The following is a 15,350-nucleotide window of genomic DNA, read 5'->3' on the forward strand; positions in this document are numbered from 1 at the left end:
CACCTGACTTGAGGGTCTGTGGTCCGTCCCGCACACCGCACTGTGTCTCTGGGAACACATCAGCCTTGTCCCGAAGCGCCGGCCGACTGTCCACTGCCTTGGCCCCTGGCAGCTGATCTACAGGGCAGGTTAATGTTTTAACCAAAAGCACATCCCCCCGACCCAGTTTTAGAGGTTTTATGACTGTGCAATGTAATCATAATCATAATCATTGCTTCCACCCATTTGCAGTGTGCTACGCACCTGAAGAAGATTAACTCATTTTAGCTTGACAGGGACGTGAAGGGAACCCAGTCACAGTGAGCGTATTAATTTCCCCAAGATCACACTGAGTAGCAGACCTGGGCTCTAGACTCAGATAACCTGTGTCCAGAGACCAATCTCCCAACCCCTGTGCACTTCGGTTCTCCCTCACGCTCTGCACTTTCACCTCGGACTTGGCTCCCTGCTCTAAATTGGAGCTCTGCAGCCAACCTCTTAGCTGGAGGCAGGGGCAGCCCCCACCTCAAGACCCTCGGATGTGTGGGGGCCTGTCACTGCAGCCCAGCTGGGCAGCCCAGCGTGGAGAGCCTGCTGCCAGCGTTTCAGCTCTTGTCCCGTCCAGTGTCTCAGGAAAAGATGCAGGTTCCGAGCAGGGACGGGAGATCCTGCAGGAAACTTGGGGCTGAAGGGAGCAGGCCGGGACTGAGAGAGAAGGGGGGAGCAGGGCATGGGGGTCCCTTGGGCCCCGTCCAAAGTTCCTGGGGCGAACCCAGCTATGCAGCTGAGGTTCCTGCAGCCGTCTCGGCTCCGGCATATCGCAACCAACCTTATATGCTATCCTGCGTCGATATGGATTTTGGCAAGCCTAGACTTCGCAGTGGGCTCAATAAAAAGATCACACGGGTGGGTGGTGAAGCGCAGACCCTCAGGAATGGATTCTACAAGGTTCCAGCTCTGCCCCTTCCTGGCTGCGTGACATTCAGAGCCCTCTGCACCTCCTATGACAAGTGGGGACAGCAGCACCCAGCATCCTGGTTGTAAACGTGAGGACTGGAGGCAGTGTCTAGACCCCAGCACCCCACAGGCCCTGGAGAGGCTGTGACCAGCTTTGCCACCCCCCGGCTGGGTGACCTTGAACGAGTCTCTTCCCCTTTTTGGGCCTCTGTTGGCTCAATTGTCAAATGAAGGCGCAGGATCTTTGATCTAGAAGCCCTTTGAGGTCTTAGGGCTCCAGACGGGGCCATTTATCTCTGCCCAGGGCTGACCTCGGTGGTCACCCAGGACGCGAGTTTCTCCATCTACCATGTCACAGGCACAGCTCCAAAGAGCCAGGCAAAGCTCCTTATCTTTCTCTTCCCTGCCCCCTAACCTGGCCCACCAGAGAAGATCTGCTTCCAGCCCGCCCCCACCCCCACCCAGGTCACCGACACCCTGTCCCTCAGTCCAGCTTCATCACAGCAGCAAGGCCAACACTGTCTCCAGGCCAATGGATGGTTCCTGCAGCACCCATCTCCCTTGGCCAAGCGCCCAGGGAATTCCACGGGGCAATGCCCTCAGGAGCTGGGGGGTGGAGGAGCGGCCCCAGGAAGCAAATTGGGGCCCTTCTCCCTGCACTGACACCCCCTTCTCCAGGAGAGGGGGCGGACTGTCTCAGGGGACGATATTTGGAACACAGCCCTTTGTGTGTGTGTGTGTGTGGGGGGGTCCCCGCTAGTCCTGCTGCCTCACAGGCCATCTCTGCTATTCCAGTTTGGAGACTCCTAGAAGGGTCTCTAGGCTCAGGGTCCCAGCTTTAAGGGTTTCAGTCTTACTAAACCTTTCTTACTAAACCTCTTCCTCTGGTCTTATCTGGGGCCAGGGTGGTGAGGGAAGGAGAGAAGGAATTAGGTGGAGCAGGGAGGTGTGAGCACAGATGGGGAAGGATGCGGTGGGGGGAGGGGGGAGGGGGGAGGGGTTGTGTCAGGTGTTAGTGGGATGGGCGTCAAAGGCTAGAGATGGGTGGAGCGAGGTGGGAGATTCGGTGGGGATGGGTGGAAAGCCCCTTGCCCTGTTTCTGAGTCTGAAAGCCCCTCCTCTTACACCTTTACTGGAGGAAGAGAGGAAGCCCCCCAAATGCCTTTAGTGTGGGGGTGTCTGAGGCAGCCACGGCTCTCTTACAGGTACAGAGGGGGTCTTGCGGGGAACCATCATCTCTAAAGGCAAATCCCGGAGTCCAGTTTCTGAGGTGGGAGATGCAGGGACGTCCGAATTCGGTTTGAGGGTGACTTGCAGAGTCTCTGCCCTGGGATTTCCTCATCTTAAGGAGGGGCTTATTTCCCAGAACATCTGGGGGCCTCCATTTTCCATGGAGGGAGTGCACCATTATCCGCCAGCTGAGAAGACCCCCATCATTCCGAAGGGAGGGTGGGGAGAAGAAAGCCAAACTTAGTTTCTTAGGTCAGGAGAAGGGGCATGGGTCTCCAAAGAGGGGGCCCTAGATACCTGGGAAGGCTGGACCCCACTTGGGGGGGGGCACATTCCATTCCAAGGGGTAAATTAGGGAGAGGAATCCCATCTCTAGAGTCGGGGGCCAGGAGGAAGGGCCCACTTCTGAAGGGAGAAGGAAGCTATTTCGCTCCCTGGGGGTTGGAGACCCTTTCTTTTCGGGGGAGGGGACCCGCGTCTCGAGAGGATGAGGGCCCCGTTTCTGGGAGAAGATGCCCAGGCTTTGCTCCCTGGGGGCAGGGCCGAGGGACTCCATCTCGGCTCCCGCGGAAGGGCCCGCCCCGCGCGACCGGGCGCCCGCCCTTACCTCCAGGCCTCGGCTCCGATGCGCGGACTCCGATCTCCGGGCTTCGACTCGCGGGCTCCGCGCCCTGCGCTCCGGCCGCGCGCGGCTCTGCCCCGCTTCCCCCAGCGACTCGCGGGGCTGCCTGGCTCCGCCGAGCGGCGCCGGCCAATCAGCGCCGCCGGCCTCGGCCCTCGCTCGCGCGGCAGCCAATGGGCGCGCCCGCCACGGGCCACCGCCTCCGGCGGGGAGGGAAGGCGGGGCGGGGGCAGAGTCCGGCCTCCGGGGGCGAAGGAGCCGGGGGCCCGGAGGAGGGACCGCGAGGGCTGGGGCTGCGGAGGAGGCGGCGGAGGACCTCCAAGGAGCCGGAGGGGAGGCTGTAGGAAGGCGGGTGAGGAGCCCTTCTCGAAAAGGAGGCTGCTCTATAGATTGATTTAACCTAGACCTCGATGACTCCTTGCCCCTTTTCTGGGCCCTCGGGGCTGCAGACGAGCGTAGCTGCCCGACCTGCACCCCGCGCCCCCGATCCTGGGCTCTGGAACCCTTGAGTCAGAGTCAGACAAGGTTCCTATGAAAAGGAGGGGGAACGAGCATCATGCCCTGTCCCCCCGGCCGCCCAGTGCGTGCGGTCAGGGCCCTCTCGCTCAGTCCTGGGAGCTCCGTTCACTTAACACCTCCTGGCCCACCAGCTCCGGACAAATGGCTTGTGCATCGTGGGGGCAATGCAAAGAGCACTGGACTAGGAGTCCGGGGTTCCTTCTGCATGATCTAGGGTAGGTCGCTATACCTCTCTGGTCCTCAATGTCCTCAATAGTAAGAGGAGATAATAGTGGTGGTAACTCCTTTATGGGAGTAAATGAGATTGTAGATGTGAGAAAGGTGCTTTTATAAAAATTAAAATGCTGGGGGGCCGGCCCGGTGGCCCAGCAGCTGACTGCGCACGTTCCACTTTGGCGGCTGGGGGTTCGCCGGTTCAGATCCCGGGTGTGGACATGGCACCGCTTGGCAAGCCATGCTGTAGTAGGCGTCCCACATATACAGCAGAGGAAGATGGGCACGGATGTTAGCTCAGGGCCAGTCTTCCTCAGCAAAAAGAGGAGTGGCAGCAGATGTTAGCTCAGGGCTAATCTTCCTAAAAAAAAATTAAAATGCTGGATGAAAACTAGTTAATACTTAAGTGTAAATGACTGATTACCCGGTAGCTTTCTAAAGGTATTTGGAAAGAGGACGCACTCATTCAGTGCTAAAATCAAAGATACAAGAAACTGCCCATCAGAACACTGTGACATCGCCAAGTGCTCATAATGAATGGATGAATGGAGATTCCAGACCGTAAAAGGCCCAGAAAGAATACAGCTTGGTTTTCCCCACTCCGCCTGATCAGCTATTTCCAGGGACTGCTGGCATCTTGCAGAGCCCTGAAGTCCCTCCTCCCTGCCTTAAACGAGTCCAGACTGCCCTATCTCTGATTAGGCAAGGAGAACTGTAGGCCTAGGAATTAAGGAACTAAGATAAATATAAAACAAATAGATAAACAAAAAACTGCCAGACAAATGGGACCAAAAAGAAACGATAAATAAGAACAATTCAAAGGAACAGACAGAAAATCTAATTGGCCCACAGTTCTGCTGAGACTGAGAGCATTGCCAAGTTTCTTGGGTATGTTAATCCTACCACCTTGCTTGAAGAACTTTATGAGGCCTGGTTTATAAATCTAACAATTTTTCCTTAAAACCTAAGCCGTGCAGATAATCCCCTTACTGCCTAAAACCTGCTCAAAGAAATAAAATGGTCCATAATCACGGGAGGAAACAAAGTTTGTCTAAGAAAGACAAGTTAAAGAGATGGAAAAATTTCAGATACCAAAATGGCCCCTGTTTTTATTACTATAATGACTATTATTTGTGGAAGTTTCAAGGAAGTGGACAATTTCATGAACTGCTGATGGGAGTATGAATGATAAAGCCTTTCTGGAGAGAAACTGGGTATTCTTATTTTTAAAAAACTCTTAAAGGGGCTGGCCCAGTGGCGCAGCGGTTAAGTGCACATGTTCTGCTTTGGCGGCCCGGGGTTCGGATCCCAGGTGCGAACATGGCACTGCTTGGCAAGCCATGCTGTAGTAGGTGTCCCACATATAAAGTAGAGGAAGCATGGGCACGGATGTAAGCTCAGGGCCAGTGTTCCTCAGCAAAAAGAGGAGAATTGGCAGCAGATGTTAGCTCAGGGCTCATCTTCCTCAAAAAAAAAAAAAAAAAAAATCTTAAAAGTGAGCTTACCCTTTGACCTAGCAATTGAACCTCTATGAATTTATCTTCAGGCAATGAATGGTGCAAAAGTGTAGTGATAAAGTGCTCTGCTGTCCTTGTGTTTACTGCAGTAAAAGACTGGGAACAACTGAAATGTACAACAACACAGACTCCGAAGGGACATCTGTTGCATGAAATAGAATGCCTCCAATAAAACAAAGCTGTTGAATATCGAATAGTATGGAAATGTCGTCTCAAAATATTAAGTGAGCAAAGATATTCACCAAAGAAGTTTATTTGGTATTGTCCTATTTTTGTTAAATCTACATAAATAGATATAGATAGATCGATGCCGTCCAAGAGAACTTTTTGCGATGGTGGAAATGTTCTGTATCTGTGCTGTGCAATGTGGTAGCCACTAGTCATACGTAGGTATTGAACATTTGATATGTCACTAGCTGACTGAGAAACTGAAATTTTAAATTTTATCTGATTTTAGTTGTAAGTTAAATAGTCATCTGTGGCTAGTAGCTATCACATTGGACAGCATCAATATAGACAGACAGATAAGCTGAAAAAATAAATGTCAATTAGTAGAGGTAGTTATCTTTGTATGTTGAAATTATAGATGATTCTAATTTTACTTTATTTGCATGTCACTAATTTCTAATTATTCTATAACAAATATATATTGCTCCTGTACTAAGAAAAAAATATTTAAAATGAAAAACAAAAAGGCAAAAAGTCTAGGCCAAATGCAGCCCACCATCTGTTTTGTATGACCTGCAAGCTATGATGTAAAATGAGTTTACATTTTAAATGGTAGAGAAAAATCAGAAGTAGAAGAATATTTGTATCACATGAAAATTACATGACATTCAAATTTCGTTGTGCATAAATAAAGTTTTATTGGAACACAGCCATAGCCACTCACTTTTGCGACATCTATGGCTATCTTTGTGCTACAATGGCAGAGCTGAGTGGATGTGACAGAGACCATATAGCCCAAAGCCAAAAATATTTACCATCTGGCCCTTTTTAGAAAAAGGCTGCCAAGCCCTGGTCTAAGGCCATCCGGGAAACAAAGCGTGTGGAGTCCTCTTCCTTCATCTGTTCATTCATTCATTCAACCACGTATTGAGTGCCCACTGTGGGTTAGGCCCTGGTCCTGGGCACTTAGAGGAGCCGCGTTATTTCTGGCTAAGGAGGGGTGTGAGAGGGATATTTAGAGCCAGGGTGCTTTGCAAGCTGATTCTCAAATAGCGTCATTGGGACACTTGTGAAAACTGTCAGCAGGTGGAGACAGCCCTTCTCACATTAGCCACGCTTGCGTTTTCCACAGTCCCACGGTTTCCCTGTGGGGCTGCTCGGGGTTGCAGGTGTCTTCCAGCGAAAGCTGAGGATGCTTTCCAAGGGCTGGCTGGGGCCCAGGATGGAAGCTCCTTCCAGAAGAGCGGCTCTGGCTGGGAGGGCTCCCACCGCACCTCCTGAGAGGAGAAATGAGGGCAATGGAGCAGGAAGCTCTTGGGGCACCAGCAGTCTGAGCGGGAAAGACCCTTCGAGATCAGCAACCCATTGAACAGAAGAGGAAACTGAGGCCTGGAGAGAGGAAGAACTGGCCCAGAGCCAGAGGAGAACGCGTGCCTTATTCTGAGGCCTGTACTTTCCACACCAACTTCCCACAAAGTAACAAAGGGATATCACAGAGGGCATTTGGGTGTGATGGAAAGAGGACCAGCTTGGGACCTGATATTGAATTCTGGTTTACCTCCCAATGGCCACGTGACATTGGACAAGTCATTTACCCCTCCCAGCATCTGTGTTATTATCTGTAAACTGGTTCATTAAATTATCTACCACAAAATCCACAAGTAAAAGGATGAAGTTGGACCCTTACCTCACACCATATACAAAAATTAACTTACAATGGATCTAAGACCTAAACATAAGACTTAAAACTAAGAAACTCTTAGTGGAAAATGTAGGGGTAAATCTTCACGATCGCGAATTTGGCAATGGCTCCTTAGATATGACACCCAAAGCTAAGCAACAAAAGAACAAATAGATAATTTGGAATTCATCAAAATTAAGAACTTTTCAGAGTCAAAGGACCCTATTAAGAGAGTGAAAAGACAACCCACAGAATGGGAGAAAATATTTGCAAATCAAATACCTGAAAGAGTCTAGTATTCAGAATACATAAAGAACTTCTATAACTCAACAACAAAAAGACAAACAGCTCAATTCAAAAATGGGCGAAAAACTTGGATGGCTATTTCTCCAAAGAAGATATTCAAATGGCCAACAAGCACATGAAAAGATAAGTGTCATTTGTCATTAGGAAAATACAAATCAAAACCACCATGAGAGGGGCCGGCCCTGTGGCTGAGTGGTTAAGTTCTCGCGCTCCGCTTCAGCAGCCCAGGGTTTAACCGGTTCGAGGCGGCGTCCCACATGCCACAACTGGGAGGACCCACAACTAAAAAAAATACACAACTATGAACCTGGAAAAAGGAAAAAAAAAAAAAAACCACCATGAGATACCACTTCACAACGCTAGTATGGCTTTAATCAAAAGAGTGGAAAATAGCAAGTGCTGACAAGGATGTGGAGATCCTGGAACCCTCATACATCACTGATGGAAATGTAAAATGGGGCAGCCACTGTGGAAAACACTTGGACAGTCCCTCAATACGTTAGACGTACAATTACCATATGACCCACCAATTCTACTCCTGGGTGGATATCTAAAAGAAGTGAAAACTGGTGTTGAAACAAAAACTTGTATATGAAAGTTCATAGCAGCACTCCTCACAACAGTCAAAAAGTGGAAGCCATCCGATGTCCACCAACGGATGGATGGATAAACAAGTTGTGGTCTGTCTACACGATGGGATATTATGAGTCATACAAAGGAATGAAGTACTGATATACACTACAGCATGGGTGAATCTTGAAGACAAAAGACCACATACTATATGATTCCACTTACATGAAATGTCTAGAATAGGTAAATCCATAGTGAAAGAAAGCAGATTCGTGGTTGCCTGGGGTGGGGGGTGGGGGGAATGGAGAGTGACTGCTTACTGGGTATGGGTTTCCTTTTAGGGTGATGGGAAAGTTCTGGAACTAGATGGTGGTGATGGTTGCACAACCTTGTAAATGCACTTAATGCCATTGAATTGTACACTTTAAAATGGTTAAAGTGGCAAAGGTTGTGTTATATGTATTTTAACACAATAATAAAAAAAGTATCTACCGTGGTGGGTCATCGTTTGGGGTAAATGAGAGGCGTTCATTCCTGGTGCCTGGTGGGTAACCATACATTGGCAGCTGTTCTTATTACTAGTTTCACCTACCCGATTGTGAGAAGTTGACCAGAGCTCATTCATTCATTTAGTAATTTATCTGTTCATTCATTCATTTAGTCAGTCAGTCAACAAACGCGCATTTAGCATCACTATGTGCCAGATGCTGAGCTGTTCTTGGCATTGGGCATTCGAAGTCCCACCCCAATGGAGCCTCCATTCTGCTGCTGGGGGACAGCATGTAAAAAAGGTAGGCCTGTAAATAAGGAAGCTAATTTCTGACACTAGCGCTCTGAGGGAAATGAAAAATAGGGTTATGTGCCCAGGGTGGGAGCATGTACCTCCACCGTGATGGTCGGGGGGTCGCCTGGAAGGATGTGACATTTAAGCCGAGGCCTGAATGCTAAGAGGGAGCAGAGAAGGGATTTCCTTGTGCTTATTCCCATGCATTCTGTCCCTTGCACGGGGCTCTGAGAAGACACGGGGGCTGCCGCCAGCTTTCTTTACCTGAGTGCCCCTGGTGAGACGGGGGCACGTGGGTAGGTGCGCGATGCCCAACAGAAGCAGCTGCTCCATCTGACATGTCACAGACGCATCACGGCTTTATTCTGCTGTCATCGTGAGGACTAGGCCCTTCAGAGCTGCCAGCCTGAAAGAGACAGAAAAGTGCAGTTCCCCTTCCAGCTCAGGCACATTGAAACAACAGAGCGACTGTGTCATCCCCAGTGCCACCTCCAGGCCCTGCAGGGCTTCCCAGAGGCAGACCAGCCCCGGACAACAAACAATTATCCTGCTCGAATGTCAATAGTGCTGACGTTGAGAAACTCGCATTAAACAACATGCATGTACTTTCAAGAATATGGAAGGAGCTTAATCCTTTCTCGGTTCTTTTCTCTTGTGGCTGGATGTGGCTCCCCTCTCATCTCCATTGCTGGAGAAAATAGCTAAGTATTTGTATCTTTTCTGAGACTTTTGAGACTCTGTAGGCATGTCTGAGATCTTTGGCATTTCTGCCATCTCTGAGGACAGTACTTGGCATGAGGCAGGTGCCCTATTAATACTGATCAATTTCACTGCTGCAAAGGACAGTGTTGAGCAGGATGCTGAGGGAGGGCGCTGACTCCTCAGGCCCCTCCCTGGGGGAATGCCTGGCCCAGAGGAGCTGTCCAGCAGCTGAACTTCACATTGTTCCCAACGGAGATCAAAGTCTTCCCCCAGGGCCGGCAAACCCACAGCCCTTTCTCCCCCTCATCCTGCCCTCTCCTCCCTACAGACAACAGAAGAGGAAAGCCAGGAGACAGTGTGGCAGAAAGGTTATATCCTCAAACTCTGGAGTCACAGAGATGGGGGTTCGTATCCTAGGTGTGACAATTAAGAGTTGTATGACTTTATGCAAATGACTTAAGCTCTCTGAGCCTCAGCTCCTCATCTGTAAAATGGGGATGAGGATAATAATGCCTGCATGATTGGGCTCTCCTGAGTGTTAAATGGGAGAAATGTCTGCAGAGCATGTGGCAGAGTGGATGGCATGTAGTGAGCATGCCACGGATATTAGCTATTACTAGGAACGTTATCATAATCATCACTCTCATAGTTTCCGTTCCTCCAGAGGAAGGACAAGGATTCGAGTGCTTCACCTGGGAAGTGATGCCAAACACACCAGTAGGGGAGTCAGGTAGTGAGATAGGAAAGGAAAAGTGATCGTTGTGGGCACTGGAGCTGCGTTCCACTGGGGAACGCTGGGAGCCAGCGTGGAACATTCACTTCAGAGTTATCCCCCTGAGGGTCAAGGGAGTCGGGGTGTTTATACAACAACTACTACCAGTCATTGGTCAAGGACTGCCTGCCCAGGGTGTCAACTCCCTGACACTTCTTGCTTGTCCCTTTGGAGTTGAGCAGGCTGAGAGGGCCATAGAGAGCCCTCAGGCTGAGTCTCAGATAGTGATAGCTAGATGACAGGCTAGCGCGCACAGAAATAGGGAATGCTGAGCAGGGCGGCAGCAGCTGCTTCTTCCTCTCCTCCTCCACCATCACCATCATCATCATCACCACCATCATCATCATCACCACTATCATCATCATCACCATCATCATCATCACCATCATCATCATCACCATTATCATCATCATCACCATCACCATCATCACCATCATCATCATCATCATCACCATTGTTGACGACTGCTAAGTTTTAGGTTCACAGCAAAATTGAGGGGAAGGTATAGAGGTTTCCCGTATACCCCCTTGATCCTACACATGCACAGCCTTCCATTATCAACACCCCCATAGAATGTGACATTTGTTACAACTGACAGACCTACACTGACACGTCATTATCACCCAAAGTCTGTAGTTTACATTAGGGTTCACTCTTGGTGTTGGACATTCTATGGGTTTGGACAAATTTATAGTGACGTGTCTGTCACTATGGTATCATACAGAATATTTTCGTGGCCCTGAAAATTCTCTGTGCTCCACTATTCATCCCTCCTTCCCCCTTAACCCCTGAAAACCATTGACCTTTTTACCTTCTGCATAGTTTTGCCTTTTCCAGAATGTCAGAGTTGGAAATATAAACGAATGTAGCCTTTTCAGATTGGCTCTTTTCACTTAGTAACATGCATTTAAGTTTCTTCCATCTCTTTTCATGGCTTGATAGCTCAAGCTTCTTTTTAGCACTGAATAATATTCCATTAGCCAGCCTCAGTGGTCCAGTGGTTAAGATTCAGCGCTCCCACCTCTGTGGCCCGGGTTTGTTTCCTGGTCAGGGAACTATGCCACCCAACTGTTGACTGTCATACTGTGGTGGCTGCATGTTGCTGTGATGCTGAAAGCTATGCCACGGTATTTCAAATGCCAGCAGGGTCACCCATGGTGGACAGGTTTCAGCGAAGCTTCCAGACTAAGACAGACTAGGAAGAAGGACCTGGCCACCACTTGCCAAAGCATCTGACCATGAAAACCATATGAATAGCAGAGGAGCATTGTCTGATAGAGCGCCGGAAGGTGAGAGGATGGTACAGAAATACCAGGCACAGTTCTGCTCTGCTGTGCACAGAGTCGCTAGGAGTTGGAATCAACTCAACAGCACTAACAACGAAACATCCCATTGTGTGGCTGGACCACAGTTTGTTTACCCATCCACCTACTGAAGGACATCGTAGTTGCTTCCAAGTTTTGGCAATGGTGAATGAAGCTGCAATAAATGTCTGTGTGAAGGTTTTGGGGGACATATTTTTGACTCCTTTGGGTGAATACCAGGGAGCACAATTGCTGGATCATACGGTAAGAGCATGTTTAGTTTTGTAAGAAACCCTTAACCTGTCTTCCAAAGTGGCTGCACCCTTTTACACTCCCACCAGCAAATGAATGAGAGTTCTTGTTGCTCTACATCCAGCATTTGGTGATGTCAGTGTTCAGATTTTTTTTTTCCTTTTTCTCCCCAAAGCCCCTGATACATAGTTGTATATTCTTCGTTGTGGGTCCTTCTGGTTGTGGCATGTGGGACGCTGCCTCAGCATGGTTTGATGAGCAGTGCCATGTCCGCGCCCAGGATTCAAACCAACGAAACACTGGGCCGCCTGCAGCGGAGCGCGCGAACGTAACCACTCGGCCACAGGGCCAGCCCCAGTGTTCAGATTTTTGTGGATTTTTTTCTCCTCCTCCTCCATCATCCTCATCATCATTATCATCACCGTCATTGTCATCTTTGACTGCTGCTAAGGTTTTAAATGCCATCTTTCGGGTTCTCGCAGTCTGTGCTCACCTCTTTCCTAGCACTGATGGGTCTGACTGGAGGTCACGTGGTTTCCATCACAGCCTCTAAGGTCCCTAGGTCTCTCTTCGTGGTCTCTACCACCCAGCTCGGCTTATGGTGCTGTATCACAGACCTGAGGAGGGGCCGGGAAGCCTGGAATCCTGGGCACTCCCGCTCAGGACGCAGCATGGCACATGTCAGGCTCTCGGGGACACATCCCCGGGGACGTGGTTAAGGAAAGTGGCTGTCTCTTCCTGCGGTTATAGAGGAGAGTGGAGGTTTCAACGAAAGTAGCTTTGATGTGGTCCGTGGTCCTCATAAGGAGGATGAGGGCCTTATGTGGCACTGATTTCTCTCTGACCTGAACATGCCATACCAGGGTTCCAGTCCCAGGCCGGCCATTGCTCCCCAGCTGTGTGACTTTGGGCCCCTCACTGGCTCTCTCTGAGCCTCAGCTTTCCAAATGGAGATGGTGGCTTCTCCTGGCTGCTTGCTGAGAGGACGAAATGTGGCAGCTTGTTCACATGGCTTGGGAAATCAATGCTCAGGCCACATAAGGCCCCCATCCTCCTTATGAGGACCGTGGAGTGCATTAAACCTGCTTTCACTGAAACATCCTCCACTCTCTTTTGTAATCACAGGAAGAGACAGCCACTTTCCTTAACCATGTCCCCGGGGATGTGTCCCCGAGAGCCTGACATCTGCCATGCCGGGTCCTGAGCGGGGGTGCCCAGGACTCCAGGCTGCCCGGCCCCTCCTCAGGTCTGTGATACAGCACCGTAAGCCAAGCTGGGTGGTAGAGACCATGAAGAGAGACCTAGGGACCTTAGAGGCTGTGATGGAAACCACGCAGCCTCCAGTCAGACCCACCAAGGTCATACCCAGCCCAGCAGCCCACAGGCTCTAGGAGCTCTGGGCATCTCTCCTCTTCTCTTGCCCATAAAACAAGGTGGCACTGCGAGACCCGTCTGCCCACCGAGGAGACCAGGCAGTTGGGTTTCTGCCTGATTTCCTGAGCTCCTCCCCTGACTGAGGCACTGGGCTCCCCACTGGCCCCAGGATGTTCACCATTAAGGACCCCAAAGTCACGTGATCACATGTGGATCCCCTGAGACAGTCCTGTGAAAGAGCTTTATAAACGCAGAGTGCTGTACAACTGTAAGGAAGGATATTACCTAGCCCGGGGCAGGGGGACAACTCGGGACATCGGCCATGTCTCGGGAGATGTGGGGTTGTCACAACTGGAAGGAGGAGGGAGATGCTACTGGTGTCTAGTGTGTAGGTCAGAGATGCTGCTAAAAATCTACAGTGCGCAGGATGGTGCCACCATAGAGAGTGATGCGGCCCAAACGTCACTAGTGCCAAGGGTGAGAAACTGCTCTGTTTCTGTTTCATCTGTCGGACAGATGAAACCAGAAAGCGCGTGATTAGCTGATGGATCTTGGGCACGTTTTAACCTCTCTGAGTCTCAGTTTCTCCATCTGTAAAATGGGGGTAAGAATATAGTACTTCCCTCATAGGGCTGTGGTGAGGTTTAAGAAATAAGCCAGGGGTCAGCCTGGTGGCATAGTGATTAAGTTTGTGTGCTCCACTTCAGTGGCTGAGGTGGTGTCGCACAGATGTTAGCTCAGTGACAATCTTCCTCAAACAAAAAGAGGAAGATTGCCAAGAGATGTTAGCTCAGGGCCAACCTTCCTCACCAAAAAAAAAAAAAAAAGAGAGAGAGAGCGAGAGAGCGAGAGAACTCATGTGAAGCACTCTGCCCAGGGCTGTACAAAGAGCCAGAAAAATAGGAGGAGTGGGAGGACCCCTCCCCATCTCTCGACTTTAGTTCTGACTCTCCCCGCGTGGCCGCCCTCCCCCTGGAACATCCAGGTGTGTGTTGTCCTGGCAACCTTTCAGGGATGGCGCACTCAAGAGCTTGACTGATTTTTTTTCTTCCCAAAATAGCCCATCCTGTCAGTCAAGCAACACTTAGGCAAAGTGGTTAGGCAGGCGAGATTGTTCTACCATCATTAACTGTTCAGCAAAGTGCCTGCTTGGGGAGTTTCCACCCCCCTGAGACAGGTAGTTAATAGAAATGCAACAGCGAATAATTAGTAACAGGGAGGATGAGGATGAGGATGAGGATGAGGACGGCCACCAGCTCTCGCCCCTCTCCCCGGGGCCACGTTAGTGCTTGGCGCTTCACACGCATTATCAAGGATGACCTGGAGAGGAAAGCCCCAGCAGCATGCCCATTTTACAGACACAGATGCTGAGGCTCAGAGAGCTGAGTGCTGGGGCTGGTTTGAGCCCAGTTCAGACACCAGGCGCCATGCTCTAACCACCAAGCTTTACTGCCTCTCAGGATCCTCCCCTGGAAGGCGGTGTGAGAAGGCTCGATTCCTTGTGTCCTGGCCCCAGCGTCCAAACCATCCACTCCAGGCTCTCTGCTTGGTGAGCTCTGAAGCTGGAGACTCCACCATCTGCCTGTGGAGCCCATTTCCGAGCTTGGCCCCTTCCTGGTCCAGACACGCCTGCCCCAGAGAAATGCTCCCGCATGGCTCCGATGTCTGTTGCTTCCCAAAGCCTAAGGCAGAATCACGTCTCAGCCCTGGCATGTCAAACCCTTCCATCTCTCCTAGGACACAGCACAGCACAGTCTCCAATCTGCACGGCTCCTGGTTGCCTTCAGACGAACAATCTGCTCTGGGCAGGGGGCAGTGGAAAGAATGCTGGCTGGAGTCAGACACACCTGGGTGTAGACCCCACCCTTGCCACTTCTGAGTCCTGTGACCTCGGACAGCCCACAGGTGCTCTTGGAGCCTCAGCTTGCCCACCTCTAAGATGGGTACAGTGTCGGTGGGCTGATAAATGAGATCAATGGTAAGTGCTTAACATACATGGGTTTGATCTGAATTAGGGTGTGGGGCTAGCTGGGTGCTGGCCACTCTCGGCACAAATGTGCCACTGTATAAGGTACAGCGCGTTACTTATAGAGTTCCCAGTGACTCTTGGGGGACACACGCTTTGGAGCCGCTGTTGGTGGCTAAGGGACTGGTGACTGTGCCCTGGATTTCTAGCGCTGGTTCCCGCTATGGATTCATGAGGCTGGGGCGCCACCTCGTGGCGGGAGTCCTCCAGTGAGCCAGCGCCGAGGTGAGGGTCTGAGAGGGTCCCGCCTCCTCAAGCCTTGGAAGCCGGGGGAGGAGAAAACGACCTCCAGGCTTGTTGGGAGGCGTGAAGCCAAGAACAAGCTGCGCACCCGTGTCCACCATGGGTTGGCTTAAAGCAAGAAGACCTGAAAG

The 15,350-nt window shown here is 50.6% G+C and overlaps 1 protein-coding gene and 1 long non-coding RNA gene across 2 annotated transcripts in view; one reads left to right on the forward strand and one right to left on the reverse strand.

The window, feature by feature from the left end:
- Positions 1 to 3,080, reverse strand: part of ABAT (4-aminobutyrate aminotransferase) — an 89,794-nt gene extending 86,714 nt beyond the window's left edge. The window contains exon 1 of the mRNA XM_070566819.1: positions 2,774 to 3,080. The gene's annotated coding sequence lies outside the window, so the exon portion shown is untranslated. The remainder of the gene's footprint in view (positions 1 to 2,773) is intronic.
- A 302-nt stretch (positions 3,081 to 3,382) lies between these two features.
- LOC139074785 (uncharacterized) lies at positions 3,383 to 5,231 on the forward strand. The gene is made up of 2 exons (XR_011524535.1): positions 3,383 to 3,522; positions 5,127 to 5,231. It is a non-coding gene; the product is annotated as an uncharacterized lncRNA (long non-coding RNA).
- Positions 5,232 to 15,350: the final 10,119 nt, after the last annotated feature.

The sequence above is a fragment of the Equus przewalskii genome, chromosome 12 (genome assembly GCF_037783145.1).
Source record: "Equus przewalskii isolate Varuska chromosome 12, EquPr2, whole genome shotgun sequence".
Taxonomy (NCBI): Eukaryota; Metazoa; Chordata; class Mammalia; order Perissodactyla; family Equidae; genus Equus; species Equus przewalskii.